Raw genomic sequence first — 6,435 nt, 5'->3', positions numbered from 1 at the left:
CTTGTTTTTCAGACGAGCGGTATTCCCAGCTCTCACTGTACCCTTGTCTTTATGGGTTTTTGTGGCTGTGGGATACTGACGCTTGGTCAGGGTCAATACTTGTCCTTGTAGAACTGTAATCTCATCCGCGAGAGATCCCTGTTTTTTGAGTGCGTCTTGCAAGTCTCTTCTCAGGGAATTTATCTGCACACTTTGCTTTCTCTGAGCTTGCTTCCACATTTTCATTGTATTGTGAAGCACTGTGAATTTCTTTGCTCGGGCCACAGTTACTTGTCTCAGTTTCTGGACCTTCTTGTGCTCCCTCTTGTGCCGAGTCACCTGGGCTCTAAGCTTGGCCTCTAGCGATGCTTTGGTGATGCTCAGGGTAGCTTTTAGTTTCTCATGCTGCTTTGCGGGGACATACTGGGTAAACAGACGTTCCTGCAGCACTTGTACTACTTTAGCAGCCTGCAGATTGTCTACCTACAGAGTTTGCTGTTTCTCCTCGGCCTTCTGGAGGTGCGTACGCAGACCTTGCAGTTGGTTCTGCAGTCGGTGCTCTGCTTCAAACTTCTCATTTTCCAAAAGTTTATTTATTTCTTTAAGCTTGTGCAGCTTTTCATTCTTTTCCTTGACGAGGTCTGTCAAATGAGAATTTTCTTCTTTCAGTTTTAAGTTTTCTCTTTTTGCAGTCTCTGTAATTTTCAGGGCCTCCATCTATCCTTCCTTCCATTTATGCACATCTGCTTTGAGAATTACAGTCTCCTGGCAGGAGACTTCCATATCTAGGTTGAGGGTCTGAAGCTCCTTCAGAGAGATTTTTAGATTCATATTAAGACTGAGGTTAGTTTTTTGAGAGATGTCCAGCTCCTCAGTGAGACTGTGAAGTTCCTTTTTAGAGACTTCTAGATTTGTGCGGCAGGTGCCGATCTCGTGGTGTGAGGCATCCAATGCTGTGCGGAGTGTATGAACCTCCTTCTGGGATACGTCCCCCTCTGTCCGGACACTGTTGACCTCTTGTTGTGAGGCATTCAGTTCTAGGCGAAGACCGTGAACCTCTTGCTGAAAGACTGTAATCTCCTTCAGTGCCTCCTCATACTTCCGCTTCAGCTTAGCCATCATTTTATCGGATTGGCTCAGTTTTTCCACCATGGTGGCTTTTGTAGTGTTTGCAGCATCTAGCTCAGTCTTGAGATCGTCCAATTCTGTCCTGGCCAAAGAGTAAATTGTGAGCACATCTTTCTGTAGCTTCACGTTATTTTTCTGTAGCTCTGTGTAATCATCTTTCTTTTGTTTCAATTGTTCACGGAGCATATCACAGTCATGCCTGGCATTTTTTAGGGCATCTTCAGGGCTGGTCAAGGGATCGACACTCACTGGTTCCAGCTCCGCTTCCCTGGGATGGTTGGTTGAGGGTTCCTCACTGTTGGCACCGGACAGACACTTCTTTGGGGTACACGACTTCTGCCTTGGGCCCTCTGGATATTCGGTTATCCGCGAGACGAATTCTCCATTTTCTCTATTCTGCAGGGCAACTCGGTCCCCCTTTTCCTCTACAGGATCTGCGGACGTGTCTGTTCCTTCCACGGTAAGTAAAGAACCGCTTTTCTTTTACCGCTTTTTTTTTTTTTTTTCCAACTTAAATTTTTTTTAATTTTTTGAACTCATACATGTCATACATTCATAGTATATAATGGAGGGAAACACCCCTCCTTCCAGTGAAAGACATTCGGCATGCGTGGTTACAATATACTTCGGACAGACGGGGCAGACAAACAGACGAACCGACAGACTACATCTATCTCCCAGCCGGGAGGGGGATGAGGGGAAGGGGGGTGGAGGGGGGGGGAGGTCCTCCGACCATGGTTCTGCTTCTAAACGTGCGTCCGCTGGCTCTCTGCAACTGAGAAAACTGAGTACCCGGCTTGCGTCCGCTGAGCCTCACCAATTCTGTCCGCCTGTGACCTGCATGGTGCCGTAAACGGTCGTGATTTCCCGGAGTCTCTTCATGGGAGAATGCATTTACGTCTATCAGTGCCAAATTGTGGCCCTATCTACCCCCTGTATGTCTGTCTGTGCCAGCCATGGCGACCAGACTTTTAGGAAATTTGTGCCAGTGTCATTGACCAGACTCGTCAATTTCTCCATCTGGCAAACTGACCAAATTCGGTTCCTAATCTTTGCAATTATTGGGATTTCATTCTGTTTCCAGCATGCTGCGATCTCCCCTTGTACTGCCATTGCGAAGTGCGCCGCTAGTTTATTTTCTCCCCTGGAGAGACCTTTTTGCGGCCTGTTCAAAAGGAACCGCCATGGGTCCACGGGGATGGATGTGCCTAGGATCCTATTTAGCCAATCGTTAACTGAATCCCAGACCGGCGTAATCTTGGGGCAAGACTACAGCATGTGCAACAAGTCTGCCTGTTGTCCACATTGTCTTGGACACAATGGGGAGTAGCTGGGCAGGAATTTAGCCAATTTAGTGGGGGTGTGGTACCACCTCATCATAACTTTATATGCATTCTCCCTCAAAGTCGTGCACATAGAGCTTTTTGATGTCGCCATTACAATTTTTGTCCACTCCTCTAAGTCAATTTCCTCCCCTAAGTCCTGTTCCCATCTTGTCATGTATCCTGTTTTGACCGTCACTGTCTTAGCAGAACCGACTACCTCCCTGTACATCTGCGATGTGAGTCCCTTGGTGGATGTCCCTTAACGACAGAGCTTTTCAAAATTCGTCATTGGGGTATGGGGCTGCACTGTTTGGTAAAACGCTCTGAGCTGGAGGTATCTAAAGAACTCGGCGTTGGGGATATTTTGGTACTCTTTGAGTAGATCGAATGTCTGAACGCCTCGTAACCCCTCCAGATCTATTAGCCTGTTTATTTTGCTATTTTTCCAGATAGTAAAGTCTGTGCTGGTCCGACCCGGAGCAAAGAGTGGATTGTCCCATAATGGGGTCATACCTGAGGCTTTGTGGGTCAGCTTGCATCTCATCCTTGTGGCCTCCCAAACCGAGAGTGAGTTGGTCATGGAGGATAGCGGCATTTTGGCACATAACCGTGCCTTTTTGGGAAGCCAAATTAAGTGTTCCAGAGCCATAGGGGAGCATAGCTCCTTTTCTAGGGCGACCCATCTCTTTGAGTCTGGATTAGTGTGCCATTGCACAATTTGGCATAATTGCGGCGCTTTGTAGTAGGACAACAAACAAGGTACCGCTAACCCTCCTGCTTCCGTCCGTTTACACATAATTTGTTCTCCCACCCTCGCTTTCTTACCTCCCCAGATAAATGTATCTATTGCTGATTGAAGTGAGAGGAAATCCTTCAATCCTAATGGCACTGGGAGGGTTTGAAAGAGGTATAGTAAGCGTGGAAGCAGGTTCATCTTGACACATTGGATCTTTCCGATCCACGAAATTTTGTGGGTGGCCCATCTCCTAATGTCGCCTCTCAGAGTCTGCGCCAATTTGGGATAGTTCGCCTGATACAGCGTATTATAGGACTTAGTGACGTTGATCCCCAGGTATCTAATGTTTTTCTGTTGCCAATTGAAATTAAAGTTTATGGCGATCAATTTCTCTATGTGTGTGGGAAGGTTAATGTTCATAGCGTCAGATTTGGACTGGTTTATTTTGAATCCGGAGATCCTGTTAAATCTCCCCAACAAGTCAAAAAGGTTTTGTAGAGAGGTAAGGGGTCTAGATATTGTCAGGAACACGTCATCCGCATACAGTGCCACCTTATGCGACTGGTTTCCAATGTCAATACCCGTGATGTCTTTGCTATCGCGTATCTGGGCGGCCAGTGGCTCCATATACAATGCAAAGAGGAGGGGGGGAGAGCGGGCAGCCCTGCCTCGTTCCGCTCTTAATTTGGAAGGGGTCCGAAGCGAATCCCTGGTGGGTAACCCTTGCCGACGGATTCTCGTAGAGGGCGAAGATCGCCTTTGTTAATTTCTTTCCCATCCCAAATGCTCCAAGCGTGGCCTCTAGATATGGCCAGTCTATCCTATCAAACGCTTTTTCCGCATCCAGACTGAGCGCCATAACTGGTAGTGATCTGGCATTGGCTATTTCTAACAGATCAATGATTCGTCGAGTGTTATCTGATGACTGTCGACCCGGGACAAACCCGACTTGATCTGGGTGCACCAGTCTGGGTAGGATGAGACCCAATCTATTGGCCAAAAGTTTTGCGTAAATTTTAATGTCCGAATTAATCATGGATATTGGTCTGTAGCTTTTACAGTCCAATGGGTCCTTTCCCTGTTTGTGTATTACCGAGATGGACGGCTGGAGCATATGTTGGGGAAAAGGGGTACCTCCCAGCACTTGATTCAACATGTTAAGGAGGTGCGGGGTGAGATATTTTCTGAATTTCTTGTAATAAAGATTCGAGAAACCGTCGGGACCCGGGGCTTTAGAGGGTTTTAGGTTTTTGATAACCTCCGATATTTCCTCCGTTGTAAAGTCACTACCCATTACCTCTCTATCCAACCTGTCCAGACCCGGTAGATTCGAGCCCCTCAAGAAATTTTTTAGGGCTTTGTCCATACCAGTTGAGTGGACCACTTTGCCCCCGTCATATAGTTTCGCATAATAGTTTTTGAATTCCGCTACAATTGTTTTGGGATTGGCCGTGGTCTCGCCTGACTCCAGCCTTAAGGCCTGGATATTATAGTTATTTGTTTTGGCGTGAATCATATTAGCCAGCAGGGTATCTGGTTTGTTTGCTTTTTCAAAGAATCTCCTCTTAGACCAACTCAACGATTTCTCCGCCTGGGAGGTAAGGAGTAGATTCAGTTTAGTCTGAGTGTCACCAATCTGTTGACGGATGGTAGGATCTGGGGCGCTCTTATATTTATCCCACAAGGTCTTTAGCTCTGACTGTTCTTTCATGATTTTTGCGTTGCTCTCCTTTTTCTTTTTGGCCTCTAGACTAATCAGAATCCCTCTTAGTGTTGCTTTGTGTGCCTCCCAGAGGGTTATGTGGGAGCGAACGCTTCCCTTGTTTTCTCTAAAGAAATTTTGGATTTCATCCCCGATCCTGATCTGTAGGTCCGGGATTTTTAAAAGGGATTCGTTTCATTTCCAGTTTGCTTCTGGCCTGTCCAGCCCTATCTGTGAGCACCGTAGCTCTATGGGTGCATGATCAGACCACGAAATATTGTGGATCCCAGTGTGGGCGATCTTTGGGACCAGTCTACTAGAGAAAAAGAAGTAATCGATTCTACTGAATGAGTCGTGTGGATGTGAGTAGAAAGTGTAGTTTCTGACTAGTGGGTGGAGTTCCCTCCAAATATCGACCAGCTGCAGATCTCGTAACCCCTGCTCCAGGGCCTTGGTTCCGGGGTCTGCCCGACACTTGTGGGAACCTGAGCGGTCTAGGGATGCGTTCAACGCTGTATTGAAATCGCCCCCTACAATTAAGGCTCCTTTAGCGTGTTTGCGGATAGTTGCAAAGGATGATGCGAAGGCCGGGTCTTGTCCATTAGGGGCATATATTACGGCGATCGTTATCGGTTCTGGTTAATGGACCCTGTGAGTAACAGGAACCTACCCTCTTTGTCCTTCTTCACCTCATCAACCACCAGCCCCACCCTGTTGTGTATCAGTATTGCTACTCCGCGTTTTTTCACCTGCGCGGAAGCTAGGTATACTTGTCTAAACTGCTTATCGAAATATTTGGGGAAGCTGGTGGTGCTAAAGTGTGTTTCCTGTAATAATACAATATCCGCGCCTTTTCTCTTGTAATCAGTGAGTGCTATTTTCCTCTTACGAGGAAAGTTCAGTCCCTTGGCATTGTGTGAGATAAATGTTAATGGCATGGGGTTTGTGTAGTCTCACCTCTCGTCCTGAATGTCATTCTTTGGTGTGACCGGTGCTCCCCAGCTGGACTCAGCTTCTCTGCAGTGCACAGCGATGCGCTCAATGTCGGCGAGATACCACTTCGGCAGGAGGTGGGGGGGGGAGGGCAGGGGAGAAACATATGGGACATAGGACACATACAAGGAAGAAAACAACAACATGAACAACAATGTGGAAGAGGTAATTGTGGTCTTAGACCACCGCCCCCCCCTTGCCTTTGGGTTGGTGAATTTCCGCGAGAGCCCCTGCCTCCCTCCTCTCCTACACCGGACTCCGCTACTCCACCCTCTCCCAAGGACTTTCTCGGCTACCTGGGCATCCGCCCCGGCTCGAGTCGGTAGACGCACAGCGACGGCCAGACCTGAGTCCCCACCGGCAGTCGAATCATAACGTTGTGTACATATTATTGCTTGCCGTGAGCAATCCTCAAGCACTACCATGGGACATTTACTAAGCAGTGTTCTGTCCAAAGGCACCTTCAACGATGTTGCAATACATTACAGATATTCAAATAAATGGACTGTAATGTGTCTTCCCGCACCAGAAGATGTCTCATGGCCGAAGTCTGCTTGTTAGATATGGTTCTC

This window comes from Ascaphus truei, chromosome 4 (genome assembly GCF_040206685.1).
Source record: "Ascaphus truei isolate aAscTru1 chromosome 4, aAscTru1.hap1, whole genome shotgun sequence".
NCBI lineage: Eukaryota > Metazoa > Chordata > Amphibia > Anura > Ascaphidae > Ascaphus > Ascaphus truei.
The sequence above is the reverse complement of the archived record's forward strand: the minus strand, read 5'-3'. Positions refer to the sequence as shown.